Source organism: Tympanuchus pallidicinctus, unplaced genomic scaffold, assembly GCF_026119805.1.
Source record: "Tympanuchus pallidicinctus isolate F22 unplaced genomic scaffold, pur_lepc_1.0 scaffold13, whole genome shotgun sequence".
NCBI classification, from domain to species: domain Eukaryota; kingdom Metazoa; phylum Chordata; class Aves; order Galliformes; family Phasianidae; genus Tympanuchus; species Tympanuchus pallidicinctus.
The window spans coordinates 4,021,840-4,039,079 of NW_026294648.1; the positions used below are offsets into that span (position 1 = coordinate 4,021,840).

The 17,240-nt window shown below is 38.9% G+C and overlaps 1 protein-coding gene across 7 annotated transcripts in view; it reads right to left on the bottom strand.

The window, feature by feature from the left end:
• The window catches only part of TENM1 (teneurin transmembrane protein 1), an 823,045-nt gene that overhangs the window by 234,814 nt on the left and 570,991 nt on the right, over nt 1–17,240 (bottom strand). Inside the window, exon 1 of one of the 7 annotated variants that reach the window (XM_052673649.1) lies at nt 10,099–10,188. The exons of the other annotated variants lie outside the window; for them this stretch is intronic. The gene's annotated coding sequence lies outside the window, so the exon portion shown is untranslated. Of the gene's footprint in view, nt 1–10,098; nt 10,189–17,240 lie in introns of those variants that run through there. 7 annotated transcript variants of the gene reach the window in all.

Here is a 17,240-nt window from a genome sequence, read left to right on the forward strand (position 1 = left end):
TTTCTGTTCAAATAACTGGCCTTCAAGTAACTAAACAAAACACCCAACTGATCAATATCCAGCTGACCTTGTCAGCAAAATAATTAAGTCTCATAAAAGCTTACAGTTGCTCCAAGTGACCTTTGTACAAGTGTCTTAATGCTTTCCTTCTCATTGAGCACTTTTTCCATCTTCTCATTAGCATTCTGTCATTAAAAGTTTTAATTGACATTTAACAATATAAACTTTATAAAATATATCAACTTGTTACATCTAATATGTAAATTATATAAATATTTTCATGTAGGCACTGAAATGCAAGTACTACTCAAACTCTGAAATAGGTATCACACAAAGTTTCCAGTGTTATTTAGAGATGTGAGGATATGGATAATGGAGCTGAAAAAGGTCTTCCATAAGCATATAAGAGCAAGGACATGAAGCACTGGGACCTTTTTTGGCCTTAGCTGATCATTACATCCAATCCTCAGAATGGACTCATAAACTAAGTACTTTGAAAAATCTGGGGTCCTGAGATCCAAACTACATAGAATTAAAACGTAACTGCAGTTACCATGCTAAAATATAAACAGGCAATATTCATTGTTTGCAACATGAATTCAAAAGACGGCCTTCAGCAATTCCGTTTTTCAGTCTCAGTGAGTTTTTCTATCAATTACAACCACCAAATGCACATTTGCTCAATTCCCTCATACGTTACTTTGCCTTCAACATACACCCTTATTTGAAAGTTAGCATTTGCTTATTACATCTTCAGACAACTGATTTCTGAAAACGAATGACTAAGCAGAAACTGCATCTCTGAGTAGCTGAAGGCAAAATGATGGCATCGTTATTATGAAAATCTATTCTGAAATACAGAACTGCAAAAAAACAAATGGGAAACCAAAACCAAACACAGGATTTAAATCTTTGAAAAATGCAATATGAGGAGGAAAGAAAAGAAAAAACAATTGACATTGTGCTGACCATCAAAACCATACCCCTCAAATATTTGTTTAAGCATCAAAAGCAAAGAAAGTCCTTTCATCCTTTTAAGTTCTACATTTTACAGAACAGTTAAACACACTAAGAAAGCTAGCAGTTGAACAGCCATATACTAGGAACAAACCAGATCCTATATGGCACATAAAATCACAGTATGAACATATATGGAAAGTCTGTTTAGTTTTGCAGGATGGAAGTAGCTAAAACCTTCCTCTGGAAGGAAAAAAAGTCATACAACAACTAAGAAAGAATAATTGAAGTTACCCCTGATGAAAGACTGCAAAGAATTTGAAAAACAAATAAACAAATCCAAAAGTAACCTAAATTTACATGAACATTTTTAGTGGATTATAGAATTGGAGCACATCAGAAGATGTTGGAAGATGGCATAACAACGTGTGAATCACTGAACATCTTGGGGCCAAAATGTCTCTGTGTATAAGATTCTGAAATTGACACATTGCACAATTCCTGCCTTAGAGTGGACTACACAGTAAATCAGACATGCATATGCAAAATGCAGCTGTCAGGAACACACCACGGGTTTAACACACTCCCTAGAGGATGCATGGTTATAACCTGTAGGTGAATTATATTTCTCCATACATTTACATGCTGTGATAGACAGAGGAGGGTTGTTTCATTTCCACACTTACTAGCGTTTAATTAAAATTACTCAAAATACAATTTAATTTTAGTTAGCAAAATAATTCAGAACGTTTTCCCTTTTATCCACAGTTTCAGAGAGAAACCACTAAAGAATAAAACCATAAATAAAGTCAGTCAGGTTGCTGCAGACTGACAAGACTGCAAGACTGACATGAACAGAAAAACATACATTATATAATCTGCTCAACTGTGATACCCAATTCTTGGCCAACATGTGCCCTGCACTTGGAGAATTGCTACTGACTGCAAAATCACACACATCCCTAATGCCTTCTTTTGGATGCCAGTCATCTGATGCTTGCGAGCACAGGAGTTCAAGCACGAAAGATCAGTCTCTAATGCTGGTGGATGATGCACATCCATGATTCAGGGAAGCACATCGTGGACAGGCTCAGAATATTCTCTGGAGCACAGATCTTTCTGGAAAACTGTTCTTTAGGTGATACAATTGCAGATTGTGTTACAGGATAACCAGCGTACACTTTTAATTTCAGATCAAGAAAACATTTTGAAAAATACATCAAGCATCTCAAAGCTTCTTTTGGAGTGCTGCAAACGTGAAGGAACCCTATGCTTAAGTAAAACTAATCAAGTGCTTTACACCTACTGATCCAGTACAGAACACAGGACCATCACCTCATTCCTAACTATAAAGCAGGGATGATGCAGGGAAGTGTGGCCTGTGTAAGGGTGCGTAGGCTGAGCTTATTCCCACACAGAGCCCTCAGAAGTCATTTATGACTCCAGGGAGGATGTATGACCAAAGTTTTGTTTTCTAAATTTTAAAATTAGAATGGGATTGAAGAAAGGGTCATAATTCCCCTTCAAACTCAACTATGCTTGGGACCACTAAGCTTCCTGCCATTGCACAGAATGTTTCCAACATGCACTAGACACTTGTTGGTATTAAACATATCTGGATGTAGCATTAAAAATTCTTTTCAGTGGAAGTTTGTGTTGCTCTCCATTGCAATAATGGAGACAAAAAGAGAGTTTTGCATTAAAGAAAAATTAGAATTATGAGCTGTCTATTAATAACTTTTTCTTTTTTAGTGTAAATATAGTTTAATCTTGGAACTCTTCTGAGCAAAAGATGTTTAAAAATCATTTATCTTTATGCATACAAAGGCTGCTCTGAAAACAATGCCTCCTATTTTATTACACAGGCTTATGGTGTCAAAGGTGGATGTTGGTGGTATGGCAGCACAGGCTGACAAGTCATGCCAATATTCCATCACATTTTGTTGCCACAGGACAGATAGCAGCAGAGGCCAGTCTGACAGAAAGGCATCCAACACACGAGTGCGTATGAAGCAAAGGGGTGGAACTGATTTCCTTCATGCAGAAGAAATGGCACCCACTGACTTTTACTTTTGCCTACTGAACATTTGTGGAGACCAACCAGTGGATGTGAATGCAGTGAGATGGTGGGTGGTGCATTTCTGCAGTGGCGACAGTGCCAGTGGGGCACCTTCACTGGTGTGAATTATTACAAGAGCAGCATGAAGGCTTTTGTTCATCGCTGGCAAAAACTGCCATAATGGTAGTGACTACGTTGAAAAGCGGTGTCTTGTAGCTGAGAATTTGTTCTATCAAGTAGCATTATTGTGCTCTTTTAATCTGTTGTAGTTTCCATGGAAATAAATAAGAGGAGGCATTACTTTCAGAGCAATTTATGTATTTATCATGCAAGTGCCATCACCTAACAATAGAATATGATAAAGTGAGGTGTACATGTACTTATGTATATGCCTGTAGAAACAAGGGGATCTTCACCTAGTAAGCAAGCACTGCCCTCTGTAACACAGTGTGATTTGAAATACACTGACATGGTGGAAGCATTATATTAGAAAACTGAATTGTGTTTTTGCTATTTGTTGATAATGCAGATTGTATGGTCATTAAATTGAGATAATTACTTCTACGTCCCTTTTCCAACTGTGTGCCTAATTAAGACGACCCAGTAATCCCTAATTAGCAACAACATAATTTTTAAAACCCAATTTAGTAGCTAAGAGATTGCAAAAAATGGAAATAACATGTTCAATTCAAACATTAATTTCTTGAGATACCAATTTAAAAATTTTAATATAATAAGGTTAGCATGTGAGAACAATTTACAACACATCAGTGCCATGGAACATCTAAGAAAGCAAAGTTTGGATTGTTTGGTACTAGGATGCATTGGCAATGGCATCTGAAACATTCTGTTTCCATTTCCATTTTTCCCGGTTTTACTTAGAATAGAGAAAGAATTTTTCATTGAAAAAAAATGTGAGGTTTTCACCAGAGCACTTATGGACATATCAAGGCACAAGAATAAGTATCATCCTCGATAAAACCAAAGCTTTGATCAGCTGACATCACAGTGAACAAAGGCACAAGAAGGGAAGTTATTTCTTTCTGGCACTATACTTGTGCTTTCATTCTTCTCTCTGTGAAAGACCCCATAAGACATGATAGAACATCCCAGGGGGCCTCAGCAATTTTCTTTTCCACCTGCAAAACCAAAAAACCCTACCAAACAAGCATCTCTGAAACAAAACACTACAGCCTCCCAACTGAATATTGCCAATCTTAAATATTATCATAATCTCTCATTTTGTCTACTGCTCGGCTTTGTTGTGGCTTGTTCATTTTTTCAGTTAAAGTTTTGCAGAAAGGAATAACCGATTCATTATTTTTGCTGTATTACAACTTCAAGGATTTCTGAAGCAGCACCGATTTCAATGTCAGGTTAGTTTCCAGTACAGCCTAAAATGTCTGAGCACTTAGACCAGGCATATAATCTACACTTTGATGTCTGCCAAGTTTACGGATATCCGAATTAACTTGCACAGCAGCTTTGTATGAACTTCCACTTGCAAAGCCAGCTCAACTGACTAGACATCGAAAACAAACTTTTCATTCTTCTCCTACATACTTGGTTTTCTTAACTTCTGCTCTTCTAATTCTAGAAAGAAATGCCATCAATTATTATACAGGTTTGACATCACGTAAGTTGTAACTTAAAAAGCTTTTCAGGCATTTGATGTACCTTTTTTTCTTTTTTTTTTTTTTTTTTTTTTTTTTTTTTGCAAGAAGACCTGCGTACTGCCTTGACCACACGACCAACATCTGCATCGCCTCCATTTGAAGTATCACTCAGGTTGCTGTTCGCATGCCTGACACCATCACGCCTGAGAACTCATCTTACTGTTCCTTTTCTTCTTGCTTTGATGTCTGCCAAAGCATTCGGTGTCTTCAAGTGCCATTGTTCTGACAAGCAGACCCTCCCGATGGACTTGTACTGTACTGCACGGTTCCCAGAAGTGCTATTATTTGAGCTGGTGTCAGATTGATTTTCCTTCTCTTCATGATAATGCTATGATCTTGTGGGATTGAAATTACTGCTGATTTATGCCTTGATGCAACCCCTCGAGAACTGCCTTGTATCAGCATGTCACCTATGAAAAGCTACATTTAAATCCTTGGAGATCTTTCTAGTGGAACCTTTGTTCTCATTTCAATAGAGAATCTTTTGTAATGGATGTTTGCTAGAAACTTCTCCTGCAAGTGCCAGAAGTCTTCTGTAGTGCAAACTGGAAGTACATTATGCACCTCTTCATTTTTACCACTCACAGCTGTGGGAGACTTCTTGGCAGAGATGAATTTAAGATAAGTTCTCCATCCACAACCACACACTTTTTGGAAATTGATTATACCGTGTTCTTCACAAAGGGAAGTGCTGGCACTGGAGAGTAGGAACATTCCTGAGCTTTATTTCTAAAGGTTCACCTACACAAGGAAATGCATCCAGCTAAAACCATACAGCTACACCTCCAGAGTTCCTGTGGAACTAAGTCCCTTCATGCATGACATTATTCTAGTTGGATTTCGGAAAATAATTTCCTCTGATGTTGTCTGAACATTATTCACATCTTTAAATATTCTGCTTTTCAGTGTCATGGACATTTTTTGCTTTCTCATTACAAGTACGAACTTAGCAACATTTTTGTAAGCATTTTTTTTCCATAAAATATAGTATCTCTGGAGGAACTATTCATTAACAAGTAGAAAACGATTTTACTTTTAAATAACTGACCCTCCAAGTTGCAAGTGAAATCCTCTCACCTGTTTGTAAAAGCAGTTTCTGAAATCCTAAAATAATCTCAAAAGAATAATTTTCTTTCTGTTGATAGAGCTAATTTAGCTAAACTAATTATTTCCTTTTTGTGTTCATTTTTGCATCCACAATAGAAAAGAGAAGACAGACATGGGGATGCAGCCATGTTTGTTATGACTTTATGAATGACGTGGCCATCTACTTCCATACTAATATATAATTCCAAATCAGAGAAAACACATCAGGTAGATAAAAATACCACACAAATTCAGACAGAAGTTCAGTGTTGAAAATGAATTTGTTGAACTATCTATGAACTAAGAACAGACAATTTTTAATAAAATCCTTAGCCTCAACTAACTAGTCATTTCCATTCAGAAATAATGCTTTTAGACAGGTGGCTGTTGTATATTTACTAAAGCATTGTTACATAAAGCACCTTGTCACCTCTTGACACATCTAGACAGGCCAAACCTATTTCGTTGAGAAGTTACTGACCAATTCCTGTTTGCACGTGTCTTTTTTCAGCGTAGGTGCTACTGATACAGATAGATACTGCCCTCCCTCTGAATTTAGGCACAATACCAAAAAATACTATAAGCAGGACTGAGGGTGACAAATTTTTTGTATTCCACAATAAATAATGCTAGGTCAAAAGCAGACGGCGTTTGTTCCAACTGTTTCTTCCTTTAAACAAGAATCTAAACAGAAGTGTGTAAGAAGCCACACGGCCCCACTTTCTGGCCTTGGTGCAAGAGGGAGGTGAGCCTCCAGGAAGCCACCAGAAGGTCCTGTGTGCCCAGTGACCTCCAACAGGGACAAGGATGACAACAACCCCACCACGTCTCCCTCAGCTGGAAACAGTGAATTTGTGCCACTCCTCACTGATCGGAATAAGTTATCAAAACCATACATCATGTACCTAATTACATTAGCATCTCCTGTGATCACTCTGCCACAGCACTTCAAAATCACATTCTCCTTAGCACTTCAGCAATAACTCCTTTTAGCTCAGCTTGCTTTCTTCAGCTGTAAAAATCACAGGAAGAAGAAAAAGAAGGATGAAATTGAAATACATGGCTTTTGTCTGTTGCCTTTACACATATCTATGTACACACACATACACGCATATGTCTCTGTAAAAGTTGCCTTTAAAAGAAAAACACAGAGCCATTATCCCTGCCTCACTATTAGGATCCGCTGTTGTCACAGTGAATCATTTTTCCTCAGGGATGTTGTGTGGATAACAATTCAGCTCATGTTAATTCTATTTACATTGGGAAAAAGTGGGAGGACTGTAATGGCTGTTTAACTGAAGCTCTCTTCTTTCATGAGCAAGTAAAATGTCACTTCCCTTTCCCAAAGCACCAAGAGGCTCCTTTTACTGTCACAGAACACAATTATATGTTAGGGCTCTGCTGTCTTTTTCCAGCCAACAAGGCAAGAAAATGACCTTTCTTTAACCTATGGCTGAATTGCATTATATTCAGTTCAGTGAACAGCCTTTTTTGTATTCTCCTGTATCAAGTGCCTTACTGAGGTTAGGAGATGGGCACCTGCCTTTCACATCTGCCAGTGATCTCACACTTTCCAAAAAACCCTTCCTTTCAGTGGAGAAGGGCTGTTAACTCTCATAGTACATTTCAATCCCTGCTTTGTAACATTTGTAAATACCTGACACCATTCAGCTCTGCAAGGAGCCTCTGCCAGCAGCATTGGTTACTAGCTGCTTGTTCTGCTTTGTCTTATTTGCAGCTCGGCAGTGAAGGGAAAGAGACATTTCCCACTGCACAGGGATCAGCCGCTCTGGGTTATATGCTGGAGACACTTGGGGAAGCAGAAAAAAAGTGGCTGTGACATTAATGAAGCAAACCACAGCTGATCTGCACAATACAGCAAGTCAGCAGTGACGGATTTGTGAACATGATGCTGAACGACAAATACTGCTGAAGAAAATGGCCGTGTTCAGTTGTCACAGAGCATGGGGCTTTAAAATTCAAGTCAGCAGATAGAAGAACATGAGGGAAAACATCATGTATACACAGAGCTCATCTCCCAAGTATAAGCATCCTCAAAAGACACCCAGCATCAGTTCTTCTGCAGAGAATTCTCACCCTTGTGCATTGCAAATATTCGCGTTAATGCTTCTAGGTGAGCAGGAGCTCCAAGATTCAGCAGTTCGGCATGCAGCAAGTTTTCTGACAACTGTTATTAGAGATGACTCAGACTAATCACTCCTCTGCCTAAGAAGGAAAGGTGTGTAGCTTGAGGACAGCTTCTTAAACACTGCCATTTCTCTGACAGGTTGCTTGTTATGTTAATGCTGCAGGCACCTTAGCACTGAGTTAAGATGAGACTGAGGATGCCAAAGTAGACAGAGCAGCTGCATGGGCTACATCAGGCTCAGGGAGAGCTCCAGTTCCTTGCTGAACCCTGAACTATTGCTCTAACACTGCCCTGAGACCAAACACGAAGGAGAAAATGTAAACACCACACATTTCTCGTGCTACAGTAAAAGGAAACTCTCTATATCATTGACCTTTACATACATCTGGAAGCACTTCATTCCCAAGTGAATGCTGCTTTGTGAAACATCTGGAGCTACACATTACGGCAAAGCCAGAATCTAGCATGTATGGACACCACTGTGCAGAAGAGACATCAACACAAGGTGTACCTGTATACGTGATACAGATCCTGTATCACTTTGAAAGGACAAAAGTTTATTTTTTAGTAAAAATACAGTAAAAAAATTGTCTAAACATTTGCTTACAGATGTTGAATTCTGCAGCAGTAACACATCAAACTGTCAAGATGTTTTTTTTTTTTAATTGATACTGGCTTTGGAGTTTGATGTGAGCTGAAGTTAAAAACCTCCACTATGAATAATGGAATAAAAAACACCCTAATAAATATATGCGTTAATCCCTCTTAGGAAGATTTACAGGCACCTACAGTAGGCTATATAACTGTGATTATGGAATGAACATGCATTGTCTGTAATAAAGAAGGAAACAAGCAAAAAACCACCAACCCCCTAAAACCAAACCCCAGACCCCACCACTGTAGATGCAGAACACAATCTTTTTTTCTAGGAGCACATCTGAACATACTCCTAGAGCATGAGTTTTAACTCCACGTTCACTTAGTAAATGTCAGGCTCTCAAACAGGGTTCCTTGTTTATGATTTTTACATACACAAATATATATACATATATTTTGCTTCAAAAATAGTGCAAGCAAAGTTATGTTAATTTATGCAAATTTTTACCTCCCAGGAAAAAAAAAATGCAGAATTTCCTCCCACAAATAGAACCTTCTTCTCTTTTAATAGAACTGCAAGTAACACAAAGCTGCAGGCTTAACAATAAACATGAAATCTGTTACTAAAGTGATCATTAAAGGAGCCATTTCTCATGTGAGCTTCAACAGTTCCTAACTCTTTTATTAACAGACTTCCAGCTAAGCTTTGATGAGGACTGGAGACCTAACCACAGTTAAAATACAGACAAAACAAATCCTTATTCCTAGCTGTACATCCAGCTCTTACAGCAGATACGACTTTGAACTACACATGGTACAGGTGCCACCACAAACAGGAAGAAAAGAAGGAGCTCCAGTTCTGCACTGCTCCCAGGGCGAGCATTGCAGCTGCAGCACTCTGAGAGGGCAGCACTTCCCTTTCCAATGGCTTCAGCCCATTTATATACTCAGGGAAGGAAGCATTCCTTAAGTGATCATGATATGGCAAGCATCATATTAACTACAATAAGGAAACAGCTTATTCCTGGAAAGAGCTAACCAGCTGGGTGGAAGAAACCTTGGTTAATGTCTGGAACTGCTGAGAATGGAGTGTCATTTTACTCAGCTCTTGTCAATTTTTTTTCTTTCTTCCCTTGAGTCAAATCAAGAGCCAAGTTTCATTTAAAGCACAATGATCATTTGCTCCTGAAACTGACAATTCCACTTCACTTTCTTGCTTAAATCCACTATCTAGGAAATCTGTGACTGTTCAAACTGTTGCAACACTCAGCAAAATGGAGCAGTGGATGCCCCATCCCTGGAGGCATTCAAGGCCAGGCTGGATGTGGCTCTGGGCAGCCTGGTCTGGTGGTTGGCAACCTCGGACGTAGCAGGGGGTTGAAACGAGATCATCATTATGGGCGTTTTCAAACCAGGCCATTCTATGATTATGATTTATGGAACCTCCTGGTAGCTCAGCAAAACAAACAAAAAGCACCCTAATGCTAATAGGAGAATGAGAAGTTGTGTTGCATGTTTAAAGGAAAAAAGTAAGAGATAGCACAATGAAACATGAAGCTCCACTAATCACTTACCAGGAAATCAAAGGTTGAAACTTGAATGCTCCTATTACTGCACTGGACAGAGTGGCTTGATTTCACAGAAACAGAATTCAGGCCAGCATCTATAGGAAATCACCAGAAATAGAACTGCAGCATCCTGCCCCAAGGGCAGCAAAACCAAACTTTTACTGAATTCCAAAAGAAGCCAACAGTGCACTGGCACGAGTCACACAGAACGTTTTCATAAGCACTCCATGAATTCAAACCTCACTTTGCAAAGTAACACAGGCCAGATCTGTAACAGTGCTAGGCACCACAACTGCAAGCAGGCTCACTAAGCCCTGGTGATATCAGTGTTATCCAAACCTGAAGACCTACAGAAGGCCTAGCTGCACAGACCTTAAGTTTCTTGACATGCTCCATGAAAGAAAATGTTAAACTGTGTAAGAACTCGGTTCTGCTCTACCTCCAAAACCTGGATGTTCAGTAGAACACATGTGGGATTTTCTTGTCTGAAATAGATTTGGGTATAAAGGCTAATTTAAAAACAATTTTTAAAAAACAATGTCAGCACTCTCAGCCTAATAATTATTAAGAATACAATGCTGGAAAGAACAAAGTAGGATGGTTGTAATTTTCTTTCCTCTTGTGTTTTAAGTTTATTCCTCTTTTAAAGACAACAAAATGCAAATAAATGAGTTCAGTTGATTTTTTTCTAAACATGAGTTCTTTGGTAAGTGAAAAACTATTAATTTTCATGTGACATCCTAAAAAATACAACTTTTTGGTTATCTGACTTGTTCAAATATAATGCACGCTTCATTAAAAAACAAACATGAACAACAACTCCTGTTTCAGACTGCGCTGTAAACAGGTTTTGGAACCTCCCTGTATCCACTGGTTTCTTATTTGACAGTTTTATAATTTATGATGCAGACAAAACCTGTCTTATTAGCAGCTTGAGCAGGTCCATTTTATTACACAGATGTCTGCAGACTGAACCACTTCAATAGCTAGGCTTTAAACCATCTTAAGCTGTATTTCAGCCCCAAAGTAATTTGGATAACAAATAGCATTAGTTGAGTCTGGAATGAAAAATCCCCTTTCATCTATTTGCGACAAAAGGAGAAGAGAAGTTGATATTCCAGTGAAAGTCTGTGGTGCACGAGATGTTAAAAGTCAATTCAGAATTTACACCCTTTTTTGGTTCATATCCAAATGCTAATGCACAGAGGTCTCAAATTAATCAGCTGACCAACACACTGAGTAAATTTGTCTCCCCTATGACTTGGAACAAAAAAGAAAACATGAAAAATTGAATTCTTATGGCACAAATACCCTGGGTGAAATCTGGAAGGTAATCAACATCGCCATGCTTACCAAAAGTTGAAAGACTTAAATTAATGAGTGCCACATGTTTATCTACCAAATTTCAATTTGCTAGGACTCCACCTTGATCATCACTTTCCAAGTCAAATGGTTACAAGATGCAGTCAATAAATGCTTAATAATGATCAAATGTCTTTTTACATCAAAGCAAACAATCTGAACTTAATGCAGCATATGATTTCATAAACTTCATTCATAGAAAAGAGAAACAAGTCTGCTGGGGACACTGTTGTTTATAAAAATGAACAATAGTCTTCCAACATAAATTGATGTATTCTCTGTGTTGACAAGATAGGAAAGAAACTAGAACATCCACTGAGCGACCTCTGATTTCAATAGTACTAGTTCACATTTTAGCTAATGGACACACGATCCCATACAGAATATGCATAAGTAATGAGGACAAAATGTGGAGAAATCTGTCACATGTGCACACACACAGCTGCCTCCTACCATCAGGGCCACTGCGCCGGGAACACAAGCACTGCACAGCTGTACCAGGCGTCCCTTTTATCAGATCCATGTTATTTAAAAAAAAAAAATACACAAAAAAAACATTATTAAAGAAATAAAATCCACCCAACTGTCAGCTTTTCAGTTCAGCATCCACTCCCAGTTCCCGGCTGACTAAAGATTATTTCTGATTGAGTCACATTAAGCGGTGAACTCCACAGTTGGTTTAGATTTTGTAATTCTGAGTTCTGTCAGCAGGATTAGGTTGATCTCAGCAGAGATGCATAAATTCCTAAGAAGTTAAGGTCTCCCAGATTTAAAATAAACAAATAAGGAACTTGAAGTTAATCATCAGAAACAGCCTAATCAGATTAAGGTTGTGAACTCTGGACTACCGCTGCGTTTCCCAGCGGCTCAGCATGCTTAATCCACAAATGGATAATATGATACAAAGCATTTCTATTAAATATTCCCCTGAAAGACACTAAACCCATCATTGTGGTAAAGGAAACAAATATCTCTGCTAAATCTAATATGAGATTTAACCAAGATCTTCAGCTAAGTCATCAAGGGCAATGACTTTGCCATGTTAATCCTTTTTCTTGCCAAAAATGTATTTTTTCAGGTATTTGAACTCATTGTCATTCAAAATAAGATAACTGAACAAATATTTCACTAAAAATTTATTAGTGTTCATCCTTCTTAAAGCACCTTGTATTAACAACTAATTAAAAATAAAAAAACCCACAAAATTTCAGCCGACACGTCCATGAACAAGGGCCACTCCTCCTCTTCCATGGGCAATCTGATTGCACCAAATTTGCCCAGCATTTCATGCTGCTTCACGCATCTCTCCACGTATTCTGAAGGTATCACAACCCCTTTCCTCCTACTTCATAAAAGAATGCCCTACTGAAAGGACGCTGAGGGGTCCAAACACAGGGCTGCTACAGGTCTTCCAATTAATGGATAGAGAATTTGTTTTCACGTGAAATATCACCTTCTGTGCATTGCTGAGGAATACCAAATTTCACAGCTACATTATTGTGCGCAAAAGGATAAACGTTAAAACCACTATAATTTTTAGAGGCTTATTTTTATGGGTAATGGTAAATTCTAAGGCTGGATATTCCCCTGAACAAGCTGCGCTAGAAACCTGACAACTTCTGGGAAAACAAGTGGCAAGATTTCCTACTACTACCCCCCAAAAACTGTAAAACTAGACTGCATGTAAAGACAACATTAGAACCCAACAGAAGAATTCTTCCTCTATTCCTTGTTCCTTTCTCCCTTACTTTCTATGAAATGTAAGGTTACTTTCCAGAAAATAGGTTCCTTCACCTTTATCTATAATGGGATGAAATAGCACAGAGCTATTTCAAAATACCATTTCATTACAGGTGGCTCAGTGTATACCACGTGTGATGTAACTTAGATTGCCTTATTAGCAAAGGTCATCCCCATAGTCTAATCTTAGCAGGTACATTCTACTTGACAGTTAAGCTTGGGTGAATAAATACAGCTAACAGATTGAACAAGCCCCACAGATGTTTCCTATCAACTCTTGACAAATGAGAGATAGATAAGGCCATACAGCTCTCATGAGTTGCTGATTTTGACATGCTGGTATCTGTACAACAAACTGTGTGCAATTACATGCAGAAATTAAAACTGTGCCATAGAATTCAATTTAGCTTGCAGCTAAGAAGCTGCAAATTACAAATCATCACTAATACGATACCATTCTAATACATGTCATGTACTAGATGTATGCCACAGAAGTTCTGGGGCCACCTAAGTAGTCTCAAAATATTTATCTAGCTATTTTACAATGAATACACAAAACCACTTTTCTCTGAGTTGAGTAGGAATCTCTCTCACCAACAAGTTTCTTTCCTACAGCTCTTTAGGAAAGAGCAAGAAATGCTTTTCTTTATCCCCAGTGCTGCTTTCATGTTCCTTACATGGCTTTCTACATGCTTTTTGGCCATCTTCTTGGACCTCTCTCTTCCCTCCCCTCTGCATACTCTACGTGTCCCTAATGTTCACAATGCCAAACGGATGGTGCAGTGCTTGCACGCAGCTCAAACAGCTGCACGCTGCTGCACAACGTGTTCAGAACAAGTGCTACATTTCAACTCCACACTCTATAATAGAGGTTAATTTTCGCTTACACTTCACCTGAAGGAGTGACAGGAACTCTCGCCTACCAGCCCTAAGATTTATCTCAGTCCCCTGCAGGAAAGCATTAAAATTTCATGGCATTGAAAAAAGCTAATCAGACCATTCACGCACAATCCTGCTCAGTTTACAATGAAATAAACTACGTCTCAAGAACATGCAACTTCAGAATATAAGCAGACAATCTTTGAAGACTTCAGAATTTGCTTCTGGAATCTTGGATATTGCAAGATACACACTAGAGTCATTGTTTCTGAAGTACTGTTATAAACAATACCCTCCTCCCACTGCAAGGTTAAGGGTAAGGAGAACACTCACGCATGGCTGATGTTTCCTCCATCTGTCTTTAAACACAAAGCCCAAGGTGAAAGAAGCAAAAGCCAAAGGAGCAACATGGGTATCACGGTCAGTACTTCAGCAGGGCTCTTAGAGAGGAATTGCCAAAGAAAAATAGCATTTCATAGAAAGGACAAAAGGTGTATGATGCTGCTTCCCACCAACTGTTCTTGGACAGCCTTTTCTCTCAGGATTGATCCCTGACAAGCAGAGCTGCTTTTCTGTCTGCAAAACTCCCAGCAGAAATACCGTGTTACATCACACACATGCGGTGAGTTTGAAAGTTCTAGAAGCATTGGACTTGTGCCCACACTGCATGGTTGATCCACACACATGCCATGAATCCAGAGAGTTGAGACGCACAGGCCTTGCCTGCAGCACGATCCACCTTGCCAAACACACACACGCAGCACAGATTGTCAAGGATTCCCAGCAAAACGAAATTTTGCCCAAACAAAATTTCTGCAAAGAAAGCAGAAAGTGTCAGGACATTATCCCAACTGTAGCACGCCTCCTGAGGTGGCCAGATCTGCTTTGGGATTTTTAGAGTGACCTCTGCAAGGGGCTCGAGGGAGATGCCTACTTATACCTGAGACATCAGACTGGATTAATTTGCAGCTAAGTAGTATTCAAGCAATTAAATTATGTTGGGCAGGGAAGACAACAGAGGCTCACATTTTTAACTGCGCTCCTCCAAAATATGAGCGCATATCCAAGAGGTAATGCTGAGAAAGAATGAAAAGAGCTCTAATATGGAATAAGCGTGGATAGCAGATGGTTTAAAAGAACGACGTGTATTTGTATTTTAAAGGCTATGCAAACAATACTGCATTGGGTTGTGCTTTTTTTTTTTTTTTTTTTTTTTTAAGGCTGTAAATCAGTTCTTGCACTTTCCCATTCATTTTTCACAGAAATGCTCAGAGTATGTACTGGAGAACTTCCAATTAGCCTTCATTTGTTTTCAAAGAAGCAAAAACATTTTTCTTTTGAACAAAGCAATCCTCTCCAACAGGAATGTAAATTAGCTGGCTTCTTATTCTCCAGTACTACTCATTTACCGATGTGAGTATCAGATCTACAACCAACGGGTATTTATTATCTAAATAAAACTGTATCACTCTTCAGTACAATTAATAAAGAACAACTTGACTTTTAACACATTTTTTCAGTACAACTCAAGCAGCCCCTTATGCATAAATATTGTCTCAATTTGTTTAACCATTTGTTTCCACTTGATCAGTTTGTCCCTATGAAAATTACAGAGATAAGACTGAAATGTGTAGACCAGACACAAGCATTCCTTTGTTCAGAGAGATGCTACTAAAATGGGATCATACATCTAAGCTATGTTAAAGCATCAGCAGTTTTTTATTTTTTGATAACGTTTCTCCTCTCTGGGTTTCTGGTGAGCCCCCATTACTTTGCAGCTCCAAGTCATGACCCGAGCCTCTAACGAGCTACTCTTTCACTAATAGCACAGTCAGTTCCTTTGCCAATCTCGCCAGTAGGAGGAGACCTCAGTTATATTGGAAAAAAAACAACACATCCTAAATATCTATGTGAAGTTTGAATTTCCATCAATAGGTGGCAATACTGTAATGTGTGACATATGAAGCATACATGTTTCTGTGCACTTGTATGCCCCCCAAAGTTTGTAGTCCACTATGCTGTACTTTATTTTTCCATTTCAAATGCTACCCAAAGCCATTTTTCAGGTGGATACAAGTGAAAACTATTTGGTTTGTGCGCTTTTTATAGAACTTATGTATCATCCTGACACTTTATTTTAGTGATTGTCCTTGACAAACTGCATCCCACACCAGCTGGGTTAGGAGGCAAATATGTGTATTTGGTCTATGGTCATCTGGGTGACATACAGGGCTGCTCCATAAAAACCAAAAGGATGAAGAGCTGCTCTTGTCACAGGTGGAGCCCAACATGACTGCGGGGGCACAGGTGGGATTTTGAGGGTATTAAACCTCTCTGTTGTTTGTCATCTAAAATATATTTAATACTGCACTGTGATGCAGAGAAAATCCAATTTCTGAACAGAAAATTTCAGTGGTGACTCTTTTCATAAGGTATCTTCCTTCGAGCCTCAAATCCTAAAGTGCTACGGGGAGGTAGTACCAGTATGCCACCCATCCTCTCCTCTGACAGGTGGCAGTGACACAGTTGGAGATGTGAAACTGCTGCTTCATGGAAAAAAGTCAGGGTCTGGGATTTACTGGAGGTCAGAAACCTGGTGATGGGACAGTGAGCCTGCCCTGCCAGTAGCTGGGTGCCCTGAGCCCTCTGCCAGCTCCAAGAGCTCTGCTTCCAACCTGACACCTCCACAACACTCACCTGCACACAGTGCGTTGTGCTAATTAGTTCTCTTTCCAAATATGTTAGTTTCTTTTTTAAGCTTTTATCAGACCAAACAAGAATAGCACTTTAAAGCCTAGTGTTGCTAAACCTACGTTTCTATAGATGCTGTTGGTCTACAGAGAAAAGGCAAAGCTTCAAAGAGACAGGATTATACAATGAGATAGCAGTTCAACACACACAGATATTCTTTTGTTATTTTCTGAACTACATTCATCTCCCTTTTCAGCAGGGATTTTTTTTTTTTTTAAACTAAAGAAAAATCCATCTGTGTATTCCCAACCGATAAGAAATGGGTGTCAGTGCAATAGGAAAGCTGTAGAAATTTTGATAAAAGCTCTTTCTGAAGAAAAAAAAAAAAAAAGGCATCAAAGAGGTTATGTTGGACAGTGTATTAGATATCATGGTTACAGCTGACCAGAGAAGGAGACTCTCTCTACTACTTATCT